The 15,085-nt window shown below is 27.6% G+C and overlaps 1 pseudogene; it reads right to left on the minus strand.

Annotated features, from left to right (window-relative positions):
• Positions 1 to 3,383: 3,383 nt before the first annotated feature.
• Positions 3,384 to 4,605, minus strand: LOC115973797 (annotated as a pseudogene).
• Positions 4,606 to 15,085: the final 10,480 nt, after the last annotated feature.

Below are 15,085 nucleotides of genomic sequence, written 5' to 3' on the forward strand. Positions count from 1 at the left end.
TGGTTGTAGGTGGCAGAAAAAGAAAAAAAAAAAGGGAAAGAAAAGAAAAGAAAAGAAAAGAAGACTGTATAGAAGAAGATGGATCTAGGATGGATCTTCAGGAAATTATGTAGCAATGCCAGCCTTAAACCTTGTTAGGAAGTCAATAAGATACAAAAAGTAGGAAAAAAGAAAAGAAAAACAAAGTACTCGACTTTGTGAAGCTCGAGTACTATAAAGAAGTACTCAATTTTTATAATATCGAGTATCATATTACTGGTGACTCACCTAGGAACTCGAGTTTACGAAACTCGAGTATTATTTAGAACTCGGTTTTGTGAAACTTGAGTACTAAAAAAAATGGTAGATTGCTAAATATTTCCAAAACAGTGCTAGTTTGCCACAAATTTTGCCAAAACGTGGTATTTTGCTATTTTCACCCATCTTTGTTAACACTTCAAGAAATTCTTCAAATTTGAAATCCTTTTTCTTGTATTCAATGACTATGGCTTCAATTGCATTTGTTGCCTAAGATTTCAAAAGCGAATTATTGGTGATTTGCACAATCAAAAGATATTATTGTTTTCAAAATATAAGAAGTCATCATTGACAATATATTAGTATGGTAAATAAATGTTTTATTCTTGATTTCGTTACATAAATACTTAGGTAACCACTTACCTATTGGAATTTTATTTTAAAGAACTAATTCATTGAACAAAATTATGTTACTATACCTACTCAATCCTATTCACTGAAATAAATTATAGCTTTGTCATTTTTCTTACCATATTGTCAATCATTAAGCCACAACCTACTCTGCTTTCCAAGATTTCCATTTGATTCAAAACGAACAATTTTTTCACCCATTTCTTGTAGTAGATCATGCATCCCCAAAAGTTCGTTGCCGTACACGGATATGAGAGATTTTTCCATGAGAACACTTATACCAATTGTTGCATGAAAACCACAATTCCCTAATATATCTATTACTTGATTTTTCTTCCAATGTCTGAAGAAACATGTAATATCTAAGAATATTTGCTTTGTCATTTCCTCTAGTCCATTGTAACTTATTTTAAGCATATTAAATATTTCTCCTTTAGTTTTTTTGAAACTGGGCAATGCACTTTGCCATTCATCTATTGTTCTTCCAACCAAAAAGGAACCCAAAATAACAAGAGCTAATGGAAGGCCATTAGCATATTTCACAACTTCTAAGGAGAGTTGCATATAACCTTCTTTGGGTTGCTCATTTTTGAAGGCTTTCAAACAAAAAAGTTTTAAAGCACCATCCTTATCTTATCCATTGGGATTATATTCGCTAAGCACTTCATGTTGGATTAACACACGTTCATCTCTAGTTGTTATTATGATCCAACTCCCCGATCCAAACCAATCATGGGCAAAAATAGCCAAATACCACTATTTTTCGAAATTATTAGTGTTTTACCACTGTTTGAGAAATATTTAGCAATCTATCACTTTTTTAAAACTCAAGTTTGACATGGAACTCGAGTTTAAGAAAATCGAGTACCATAAAAAAAAATGCCACACGGAACTCAATTATGGGGAACTCGAGTTTGTTGCAATGTGTTACTTGAGTATTATGTAAGTACAATTCTTGCTTCCATAGCACTCATATAGTCAACAATTGTGGCTGTGGGTTTCTCCTTTTTCTTTCTTTTGTTAGGGTCACGTGGGGAAAAGGTAGTGAAAGAGTTTGAAACACAGGCAATAAGTTATATATCGCAAGGAACATGAGTTCCATAAACTCGAGTTCCAAGTGAACTTTTTTAAGAAACTTGATTTTTGTAAACTTGAGTTCCTTGTCAAACTCGAGTTTAAAAAAAAGGGTACATAACCAAATATTTCTTAAACAGTGGTAAAACATTAATAATTTCGAAAAATAGTGGTATTTGGCTATTTTTGCCCATCAAATGGGGTATTGATAGGGTCTAAAGATATTTTTAACACAAAAAGGAAAGTTGTAGAAATCAGTTTTTAAGTTTTATACAATCTCTTTATTTTATTTATTTTTTAACTTCAAATTTGGAACTTTTGAAAAAGAAATTACAAGTATTTATTTATACTTTATAAATAGATAATTTTAAACTACTATCCACTATAATCTTTCAAGCCTCAAATCTTTCCTAAACATAGCAAACGGGTCGGGTTGATTATACAATTTAATGGGTTGCAAGACCTATGACTCTTATTCAATTTTTTCAAAATTGGGTCAATTTCTAATATGATATGTATTTTTTTGCATGCAAAAAAAAAAAAACCTTGATAATATTTCCTTTATCATCTTTTCGTTACAAATAAGAGAACCAAATAAACAAAAACACTCAAAAATAAAAAGTTAAATATAATACATAAATTCTTAAGTTTATAAAATTTAAGGTTCACTAAATTGAAGCCTTCAAACCCCTGCTCATTAAGGAAATAGGGATGCTGACCTGGTTGCCATTTCATCTGGCTAGATCCATTTTTTCGGGTGAAAAAAATTCTTATAAAAAATCTAGTACCCAAAAAAAAGTGCACAATTTTTGTTATAATACTCCATGTTGCTGATTGTGATTAGTACTGAAAAAGTTGTGTGTTTATGTGGAAGTGACAAACAATCAGTCAATTTATTATGTTAGAGAGTTGTGACAAAAATTGTGAGTTTATTTATTGTGGTAAAAGAACTCATATTTCTCTTTCGGATTTGGGTAGATTATGGAATTGAGATATAGTCTTGTCGGGTCAAATTAAAACTCTAATTTCAAGGTTCATTTTGGTCAGTGGCACATATAAAATACAATTGAAACAGTGCTTGGCGTCTGGCCATCGCGGACGTTGAAAATAGGAAGTAGACTGAAAGACTAGAAAGATTTTTCAACAGTGAATTATTGTAATAATAAACACTAGTTGTGCACACAGGTGGACCTCATAGATCAAGCATTTTGTCTCATAGATAGAACTAATAAACGGATCGATGGGTTTATGATTTGTCCTGATTGGGTTTAGATTGGATTTGGCTTTGATCCTGCCGGGTGGACCAGATAGTTATTCTTGTGACCCTTACTTTGAAACATGAAACATTTTCCCTCTTCGGATTTCCAAGGCTTCATTTGAATATTTGCTAAGTCTCTACAAACTACCAAGGAAATTGAAATGAATTAATGGAATGATCATAATGGGATGTATTTAAGTAAGGAAAAGATAGGAAAAATAATAGAATTTCATTAATCAACCCATTTAATCCAAATAAATAATGTACAATAATTAGAAATATATCCATTTATTTAATAATTAATATTTAAATGGACGAACGGATCTTTATTAATACAATCCACAAGAGACAAAGGTACAAAAACTAGTATTCTTTATGCAGAAGGGAACATAACATGATTTGATTACCTGAAATCTGTGGGATTGTCAGGCCAAAATGTGAACTTTCGCAAGTCTTCTGGGTTTAACATGAGAATCAGTCGGTCAGTCCAATCAAGTATTTGATGGCTTAGTATTCTCAATAAAAAAAAAAAAAACAAAAAATGATGGCTTGAAAAGATAAGTTCGATGTTGTTGGCTTCTCTGGAGTATTTACGCTTCTCATCCATTGGAAGTGAAAAGAATTGCATGGTAACTTCATGGACTTTGTCTAGAAATGAACTTGTCATTCCATGATTTATTGCCTGAAACTCCAAAACCAACTCTTGAGTATGTTATTAGAATGATGAAAGGTCTACATTATTTTTTGGCTGAAAGATGTCAATGGTTGAGATTAGACAATTTCAAAAGTTATAAGTATGAAACGTGGAAAGAATAGAATCCATAACTTATTACTTTTTATATATATATATATATTTTTTTTTTATAATCTATAACTTATTACTTAAATTAAGATAGCTTAGGAGTATCATAATTGTCAATTTTAAGCTTTGAAATAATTTCCTTCCATTCGGATGTATATTTAATTATTTTTTAGATGATTTAGAGTGTCAAAATTCATAATATTCATTAATCGGCATCAAACATGAACATCAACTTAGAGGAAGGTTGGTTTTTAGTAGAATCAATTTTATTGTTGGTTTTTTAATAAAATAAATATTTAATAGATAATATTTAATTATTAAATATATAAAATAAATAATCAATATATGTAAAAAAAATTATAAAAAAAAAAAAAAAAAAAAACTAGCAGTATTAAACAAAGAAGTAATTGTAGCTTAGTTAGAGAGCCTAAAATTGTCATTTAAATTTGAGACTCCATGTCCAAATATGACTATGTGAACCTGATAAATCTATAGAACAATATATATTGGTTGCTGTTAATCAGTAAGTGCAATGAAATCAAACCTGAAAGCAACCCCATGAACTGAGAGCAGACCGAAGCTTCTCTAGCTCTTCTACTACTGTGGCCACCGAAGATTTGTGGTTACCAAGGTCTATGACTGGAATTTCAGTCAAAGGAGTATGAACATCAGGCACTCCTCCTGTACTGTTTTTATAAACATAATTATCTGGTGGCTGTCCACCGTTGATGACCAGTTCTTAGACACTTTTTGACAGTAACTCTTCCTTGTTAGCCTTATTAGGAGTGAGAGATTCAGCCATGTCTCTGCTGGAAGCAGCCATATAAATACATACAACTAAGGAACACTTACACAGAGTCTTGGTTGATGTTATCTCTAAAGAAAAGCACATGTCGCAACATGGATACTCATAAAACACTAGGATACAACTAGAGTAAAAGTACCGCATATGCATTTGTGGCGATTCTTAATCGCCGCTATTGATTCTTCAGGATATGTCGACTCATTGCGGCAGTTTGATTACTGCTGCTATAGGTGTACTTTTTTTAGGGCGATTCATAATCTTATTATGAGCTACTATTAAAAAAGGCCTAGAATATCATCAAATTTTTGTAGTGAAGGTGAATCATACATGGCATTATAAAAAAATATTAACACTTTCCTAGTGGGGTATTTTTTTTTTTTTTGCCCTCTTTGGCTAGCTGTGCTTTAAAAATAATTTAAAATCAATTTCATTAAAAATAATTAATTTTGTTAATTTAAAGATAATCGGCAATATTTTGACAAAATTGTTCACAATTAGTTTTACTTTAGTGCTGTGGGAGGAACGAATTTATCCCCAATAAGATATTGTCCGTTTTGGGATGGGCATGGTCGACCCTTGCTCCCACCCACATAGATTTGCTCAATCTCACATCGGGGAGAGACGCCTCCCACCCTTGCCTTATAAGCATTGAGCCTAATGAAGGGTGTACCAATCATATGTAGATCACAAAGTGAGCAAGTCTCAAAAATTGCACTTGGTGCTACATGTGATTGTTTTTAAGGTTTCCCCTTAAACCCCAAAAGGTGCCTTTTTGCGGGAGGGTACTTGATTGGAGAAAGATTTGTTCCTCCCACGAGTGCTATGCTATATAACTTAATAATTTAAATTGTGCAATAAAAAGCTTTAGTTGATCCTTGAACCATGTGATAGAGTTTAATTTGGTCTCTAATTCCAAATCATCAATATCTATCAATCAATCAATATCAATATCAATATATCATATTATATATAATAAAAGTTGGGCTTAGACGCCGTGGTTATGCCACGTAACTTCACCAAATTGTAGAAATTTTAATAAATTTTTAGATTTTTAAAAAACTAAAAAAGAATAATATACTACCAGGACTCTAATTCATTTTTATCATTAAGTAGTTTATCTCTTTAGAAAAAATAAAGAAATAAAAAACTGCTTCACATCTGCTTCATGCAAGATTGTAGGTATAGATTAATATTAGATTAATCAAAAAAATATTATATAGTAAGCGTAAAATAAAAATTGCTTCATGAAAGATCGTAGGTAAATTAATATTAGATTAATCAAGACTCTAATTCATTTTTATCTCTAATTCATTGTTATCATAAAGTAAGTGTGTCTCTAAAAGAAAAATGTAATAAAAAACTACAGATTAATATTAGATTAATCGGGACTCTAATTCATTCATATCTCAAATTCAAAAAATCAAGACTCTAATTCATTCTTATCTCTAATTCATTGTTATCATAAAGTAAGTGTATCTCTAAAAAAAAAAAAAAAAAAAAAAAAATCTAATAACAATCTAGCTGATAATGTTAACTATTTTTTTAGGATAAAGTATTTTTTTAAAAAAAACTAATATGTAATTAACCTAAACTTCTTGATTAGGTAACTTCAAGGAGTTTAGAGTATTTGATTTTTACTTGGACTCCTTTTCTAAGTGGAGTATGTATATATATATATATATATATACATCGTTAGTTAGTGTCACTACAACAAAATGTATTTTTAGTGACGAAAATTATTTTCGTCACTACAAATATAGATTTCGTCGCTAATAATGAAAAAAATTATAACATTTAGCGACGAAAAGTAATTTTCGTCGCTATTTGTGATCTGAAATTTGGGCGCCAGCAGGGGAAATTTTGGAGCAAACTTAATTACTCTATAGCGACGAAATGTTTCGTCGCTAAAAGTTGAAATTTTTAGTGACAAACAATTTTGTCATAGTAGGTGTTGCTATGAATAGTATCAGTGAAGAAAATCATTTCATCGCTGAAAGGAAGCATTAGTGACGGAAATAATTGTCTCTGAAAATAATGATACGAAACAAGTATTTCATTACAAAGTTTTAGCGACGAAATCAACATTCGTCACTAAAAGTATATTATAGTGACGAAATATATGTCGTTGACCAGAAATATGGGATCTTTTGCGACGGAAAATTAAGCAATAGCAATGAAAATTTTCGTTGCTAAAGCCAATACTATAAATAAACCCAGTTCAGATTTTTTTTTTCTCAAACCCTATTAGTTTGTGTTGTTTACTCTCCCTCTCTCTTTGCGTCATTCACACTCTCCCTCTCTCCACCGTTTTCTGTCGACCTCCATCGTCGCCGTTGAGCACCTCGCCATCATGAGGACGCACTGACCATTGCCTTGCCGCCGTGAGGACGTCGTGGGTCTTCGACATCATTGCTCGTTGCACACAAAGCCATAGATACAGCCACACCCACCAAGGCTACATGTAGTTTTTTATTCTCCAACTTATTGTACAGTTTTTTTATTTAGGCTTCCATTTTTCTACTTCCAATCATGTAGGTATGTATTTTTTACTCTAATTTTTTATTATAATCAATTAAATACATTTTATGTATTTGTTGCCTCTTGTTTAAGCTAATTTCCTTATGTTTTTCTTTTTTTGAGGGGGTAATTTCCTTATGTTTGATCTAATTCATATGTTAATGGTTTGATCCAATTTAATTATTTTGTTGACCAATATATATGTAAGTTGTCGTAGTAAATTCCAATCATAAACTATTAAATTTACATACAATTTTGCAATCTATATGATACTCTTTTTTTTTTTTTTTTTTTTTTTTTAACTCTGTTTAATTTTTTTTTTTAAACTTTGTTTAATTTTTTTAAAAATATTTCAAGCATCCTAAGAAATTTTTGTAATCTAGATGTAGAACTTTGCAATTTAAAAAAAAAATTAGAACAAAGGTTTTATTCCTCAAATAGTTCCATCTTTAAAAAGTGGCCAATTTTAAGTTAGTTTGTCTAAAGATTTTAATCATTAATATTATTGTTAGTAATACTGCAAATCATTTATATTATAGATTCATTAGATATAAAATTCATATGCAAATAGTTTGATACATGTAACTACAAATGATATTATAGCACAATTGGTATGTTAGAAGGTAATTTTGTATTAAGGTGCTATGATTTTATATTTGATGATTGTTATACCAATGCAATTTATTCCTTTCGTTATAATAATTACTTATTTGGTTATAATAATTATAAAATTCTACAAGTTTTAACATAAAATTGTGCAACGCACGAACATTACATATCATATACTATATAATAAAAGTTGGGTTTAGAAATCGTGGTTGTGCCATGTGGCTTCACCAAATTGTAAAAATTTTGTTAAATTTTTAAATATATATATATAATTTTTTTTTGTTCTTATCTTCTTCTCCTATAATTTCTAAGTTGATAAAAATTTTATTTTGAATACAATCCTAATTCTTCATCTAATCCTTTTATTATTAATTTATCTATAATTTCTAAGTGATTTATTTAATTAGCAATGGGAGATCTACTTCATTTATGATTTATGAGTTTTAGCATTCTAGGGGATTAGAATTTTGGTTTCACACTAATTGTTCATATCAACATTAATTTAAAAAAAAAAAATCATAGAACATGTATACAACTACTAATGTCAACCTTTAATTCTATTTTTTTATTTTTTTTAAAACACCTCATGGATGGCAAAATCATAATTGTTCTTATTGATTTTTTCTATACATCTCTATCAATTCTTAGATAAATACAAAAATTGTTGTTGTTATCTTTTTTTTAAGTTACATATGATTCTTACCTAAATTGTGCATCGCATGAGCATATTACTAGTATATATAAAAGCAAAGATCTCATGTGGGAATGCATAAGGTCCTACTATGTGGCGCTCTAAGCTTCCATTTATTTTTTTAAACATTTTTCATTAAGTTTTTAAACTATTATCCAATAACTTATAGTAACTTATTTTTACTATTAGTTATTGATATGGGCTGAGGTTGGCAATTAGACTAAACAAATGTAATTCTTTAAAAAACAAATGACTACCTTCTCAAAATAGACAAAATGCCCAAGCTTAGCCATTATAATTTATGATCCAAGTCTGAATTCTCTCACCCACGTGTAGCTCAAAACCTAGAAGGTTTGATCCACCCCTAAAGTTGTGTATATCAAAGGTTAAACTTTTGTGTCTACTGTTTAACTTTAAAAAAGTTTAAAGCTCTGTGCTGCTAAATTTTGTATTATTAAGTAGATTATAAATATTTAAAATAGTAATTAGTAGAGTATAAACTGTAGAGAGATTTATCTTTTTTTTTTTTCTTTTTTTTTCTTTTTTTTGTATGGTACTTTACTTTCAAGAAATAAAGTACTAGGTAATTTTTTTTCTATTGTAAATTTTATATTATTAAGTGGATTATAAATATTTAAGATAGTAATTTGTATTTAGAGTGTAGATAGTGGAGTGATTTATTTTTATCTTTTTTTTTTCTTTTTTGTATGGTACTTTAATTTCAAGAAATCAAGTACTGGGTAATTTTTTTTTTGTTAATTTTATATTATTAAGTGGATTCTAAATATTTAAGATAGTAATTAGTATTTAGAGTGTGGATTATGGATTGATTTATCTTTATCTTTTTTTCTTTCTTTTTCTTTTTGTATGATACTTTACTTTCAAGACTATGGAGTGATTTATCTTTTTCTTTTTCTTTTTCACTTGTTTTTTCTTTTGTAAATTTTATATTATTAAGTGGATTATAAATATTTAAGATAGTAATTAGTATTTAAAATGTGGACTGTGGAGAGATTTTTCTTTATTCTTTTTTTTTTCTTATTGTATGGTAACTTTCAAGAAATAAAGTACTGGGAATTTTTTTTTCCCTTTTGTAAGTTTTATATTATTAAGTAGATTATAAATAAAAAAAAAACAGAGACCTCATGTGAGAATGCATGAGGTTCTGCCATATGACGCTCTAAGCTTCTATTTCGTTTTTTAAACCATTACCCAATAACTTATAGTAACTTATTTTTACTATTAGTTATTACTATGTGCTGAGGTTGACAATTAGACCAAACAAATGTAATTCTTTAAAAACAAATGACTAACTTCTCGAAATAGATAAAAAGCCCAAGCCCAAGCCCAACCATTATGATTTATGACCCAAATCTGAACTCTCTCATCCATTTGTAGCTCAAAACCTACAAGGTTTGATCCACCCTCACAGTTGTGTACATCAAAGGTTAAACCTCTGTGTCTACCGTTTATCCTCAAAAAAGTTTAAAGCGCTATGCAGCTAAATTTTGTATTATTAAGTGGATTATAAATATTTAAGATAGTAATTAGTATTTAGAGTGTAGACTGTGAAGAGATTTATTTTTATTTTTATTTTCTTTTTCTTTTTGTATGGTACTTTACTTTCAAGAAATAAAGTACAGGGTAAATTTTTTTTTTTTCACTTTTTTTTTTCTTTTGTTAATTTTATATTATCAAGCGAATTCTAGATATTTAAGATAGTAATTAGTATTTAAGTGTGGACTATGGAATGGTTTATCTTTATCTTTTCTTTTTTTTTTTTCTTTTTTTTTGGTATGGTACTTTCCTTTCAAGACAATGGAGTGATTTATCTTTATCTTTTCTTTCTTTCTTTTTCTTTTTGTATAATACTTTACTTTGAAGAAATCAAATACTGGGTAAATTTTTTTTTCACTTTTTTTTTCTTTTGTAAATTTTATATTATTAAATGGATTATAAATATTTAAGATAGTAATTAATATTTAGAATGTGGATTGTGGAGTGATTTATCTTTATTTTTTTCTTTTTTCTTTTTGTATGGTACTTCAATTACAAGAAATAAAGTACTAGATAATTTTTTTTTTTCACTTTTTTTTCTTTTGTAAATTTTATATTATTAAGTGAATTATAAATATTTAAGATAGTAATTAGTATTTAAAGTATGAACTGTGGAGGGATTTTTCTTTATTTTTTTTTTCTTTTTGTATGGTACTTTACTTTCAAGAAATAAAGTACTGAGATTTTTTTTTTCTTTGTAAGTTTTATATTATTGATTAGATTATAAATATTTAAGATAGTAATTAGTTTTTAGACTGTGGACTATGAAGTGTGGAGTGATTTATCTTTATCTTTTTTTTTTTTTTTTTTTTTTTTTTTTTTTTGTTGTATGGTATTTTACTTTCAAGAATTCAAGTACAAGATAAACTGTTTTTTCACTTTTTTTTTTTTGTTTTGTAAATTTTATATTATTAAGTGTATTATAAATATTTAAGATAGTAATTAGTATTAGAGTATGGACCGTGGAGTAATTTTTCTTTCTTTATTTATTTTTTTCCTTTTGTATGGTACTTTACTTTCAAGAAATAAAGTAATAGGATTTTTTTTTTCTTTTTGTAAATTTTATATTATTAAGTGAAATATAAATATTTAAGATAGTTATTAGTATTTAAAGTGTGGACTTTGGAAAGATTTATCTTTATCTTTATCTTTTCTTTTTCTTTTTCTTTTTGTATGGTGCTTTACTTTTAGGAAATTAAGTACTGGGTAAATTTCTTTTGTAAATTTTATATTATTAAGTGGATTATAAATATTTAAGATATATATAAATATATATAGTATGGCACTTACTTTCAAGAAATAAAGTACTGGGTAAACTTTTTTTTTTCTTTTGTAAATTTTATATTATTAGTGAATTATAAATATTTACGATAGTTATTAGTATTTAAAGTGTAGACTGTGGAATGATTTTTCTTTTTTTTCTTTTTTTTGTATGGTACTTTAGTTTTAAGAAATCAAGTACTGAGTAAATTTTTTTTTTTAATTTTATATTATTAAGTGGATTATAAATATTTAAGATAGTTATTAGTACTTAGATTATGAACTATGGGATGATTTATCTTTATTTTTTTCCTTTTTCTTTTGTATAATACTTTACTTTCAAGAAATAAAGTACTGGGTATTTTTTTTTTCACTTTTTTTTTTCAAAGACCTCAAATGAGAGTGCATGAGGTCCTGCCATGCGACACTCTAATGTTGCATTTAGCATTTTTTTACCTTTTTTCATTATGTTTTTTTTACTATTACCCAATAGATCATAGTAACTTCTTTTTACTATTATATAAATTTAGCATTTTTTTACCTCATTTTATTAATTTTTTTTTATTGTTACCCAATAAATCATAATAACTACTTTTTACTATTATATAAATTAGCCTTTTTTATCACCGAAGCCCAATTATTACCTTACATATTATGATCCAAGTTTGACCATTTCCACGTGTAAATCAAAGTCAAAACTCTTACCCACATACAAACTTTCTTTCTCCTCCCCCACATATAGATGACACTTCTAGAAATTCTCATTCTCATGAAATTATGTCTTCATTTTGTATAGCCGATACTTCTAGAAATTCTCATTCTCATGAAATCATGTCTTCATTTTTTGCCAATTTTATAATTCAATATATATATATATATTTTTTTTATTAAAAATGTTCTATGCAATTTATGTAGACAAATCCTCTTTGTCATCAACCTGTGCAAATATATATATATCTTGAGATCCCTTTGATTGCTGAAATAATTGACAAGTGCATATTTCTATAATTTATAATAAGAAAAAAGTGTAATAAATAGCATATACTATCTCACAAAATGTCATTTACTTAATATTTTCTTTTTAAAAAACTCAATAATAGGAATGGTCAAAAACATAATCCTATAAAGAAATACAAAAAATACATGCAAAACAATTTTCATAGGAAGATTTATCTTTAAAGAATATGAAGACAATAGTAAAGATAAAATGCATTGAATGAGATCCTACGAAATAATTTTTTTAATCATTTCAAATTATACTCATTATTTACATAAAAAAAAATACATCATATTATTTACATTAAAAAAATAATACATATTAATTTCAAAGTTCATTGCAAGATGCGAATTGCTAGGTTATTGCAACAATAAATAACATCGATACAGAAATAGGTTGGCATTACATTTCGTGCATGCTTTGTAAAAGGAATGTCAAACCACAAATAGAATCATCTCGGTGTGCAAAATGTGAAAAAAAAAAAAAAAAAAAATCTTTCTATCCCAAGGTTAGAGGCACTCACATTAACTACATACTCTCCAAATATTTATAATATATTCATCTCACTATAACTACTATATATATACAATTGCAAATTACTTAAGTTACAAGATTCAAATTGAAGTTTTTGATGCAACTAACAAAACAACTTTTGAGATATTTGATAAAGATGCCAAGAAAATCCTAAATAAATCTACAAGAGATCTTGCTTAAAAACAAACTGAGGTACAACTTATTTAAATTATTGTAAAAATATTGATATTGTAGAAGGAATTCCACATGATTGGGAAAAAAAAAAGGAAATATATAAACATTATTACAAAATTGCTAAGATTTTTGATGTACCTTCAAATGACAAAAAGGTATGGAAAAAAAAAAAATACACAATTCAATATGCTATATTAATTCTTTTTGCTACACTATTCCAAAATTAACCAAAAGAAATATATAAACATTTACAAAAAACTGTTACATCATTGAAATTTAATATGAATGCAAATACCTACGAAAAATCTTAGCAAAGCCCAAACTTGGTAAGATTCAATCAAGAATCTCTTGGTGTCAATTCATTAGTGATTAACACAAATGATGCAACAAAAGGAAATGTGATGAAAGCTAAAAATACCCCTCAACAAGCTTTATAAGTGTCACCATACCACAATAACAAAGCATTGAAGAAAAAAAAAATCGTAATGAAGCTTTTTATTATATCACATAATAAAAAATCAATAATATAGAAAGAATTAATATGCTTTGATCAACTTTTGTTATACAATATTACGTCAAAGTTGTTTTAATTGTTGCCCATTAGTTGAACAAAATAATTATAATATATATTTTTTTTAGAAGCAAATAATTATAATAAATATGTGTGTACAATTTATAATTGTTACTTTTTATGATAAACTCATTAGTAACGAAGTTTTATGATAAATATGCTATAATATATGAATAACATTTTCAAAAAAAAAAAAAATTACATAAAACATTACAACATTATTTGTGCATCACACGGGCAACTTACTAGTTTCCAATAATTGTTGATATTAAATTAAAATTTCTTGGTTTTCTAAATGAAGACAAGCAGCCCAACAAGGAGGTTACATTATCATATCATATACTCTCTTAATCTCAATTTGTTTGTCCTGTGTAAAAAATCCAACTTATTGGTCCATGTCATTGTGCATAAAAGAAGGACAAGTGGCATTGAAGCCATTATAGCAGTTAAGTCCTCATCCAACAGTTTGGAACAATCAGATCAGCCTTTGGTTTCAGTGTTTCACAATAGTTGTGCTTGTATCCACAGATTTTCCCATCACAATATCAGTTCAGTTTCACTTTTGGAAGAAAAAACCAAATAGCCAATGTGTTAATATCAACTTAACATGACTGGCCTTTTTCTTAATTTGTAACATGCCTACGCTTTATTATACATTGATGTCTCAATCTGTTGCGCCCAGTGGCATCAGGATTTTATCAGTAGATGTAAAATCTTTTAACTAAAAATATAAATCAAATACATGAATTTGATATTATTTATAAAACGTTTCTACTTCAAAATTCAAATCAATAATTAATTAAAATTTGAAAGGAACTATCTATACCTATCAAAATTATACTCCGTGGATTTTCCTATACTAAATGGTAATAACATGCTCCCTTAAATCTATCTATATAATATCTAAAAATTGAAGCATAACATTTATTATTATTATTCTTGTGTTGAGGCACATTAATGTAACAATTAAGTTTATTTTGGTCCATTTCTGTACATTTGGTCTAGTTCGGTCCATTTCGGTCCACAATGGTCCATTTTGGTCCAATTTGATCCTTTTGGTCCACTTCAGTGATGCTTTGGGAGGAAAGGTTTGTGTAGAAAGAGAATTACTGCTTTATTAACAATTATGTCACATTCTCAATGTAATGTTGGTAGGTTATAGATAAAATTACATTTTTTTTTTTAATGTTTTTAAAGTTTTATATATATATATTTTTTGGGTAATATAATAAATGATAGATTTATTTATATCCGCTTCATCTTTAGGTTATTCAAGATGGTTAGAAAATGAACTATTTGTAAGGAGTACTAGAAACAAATCTCAACCACACATTATGTTATTGTATCAACTATACTTTGTTAGAAAATAATCACATCATTTTAAAAAGGATTTGGAACTAACACTTATAAGTCTTTTTTACTATTTTCATTTTCTACTTAACAAGAAAACAAATTATTAAAATTTTCCATACATTGCCCAAGTCTGTAACTAGTTTCTAGTAAAATAATGAAAAGGGGGATAGAAAAACTTAAACCATTTCACAAAGTTGAAAACTAGACAAGAAAGACACACTTCATTCTTAAGTTG

The sequence above is a fragment of the Quercus lobata genome, chromosome 2, assembly GCF_001633185.2.
Source record: "Quercus lobata isolate SW786 chromosome 2, ValleyOak3.0 Primary Assembly, whole genome shotgun sequence".
Lineage (NCBI taxonomy): Eukaryota > Viridiplantae > Streptophyta > Magnoliopsida > Fagales > Fagaceae > Quercus > Quercus lobata.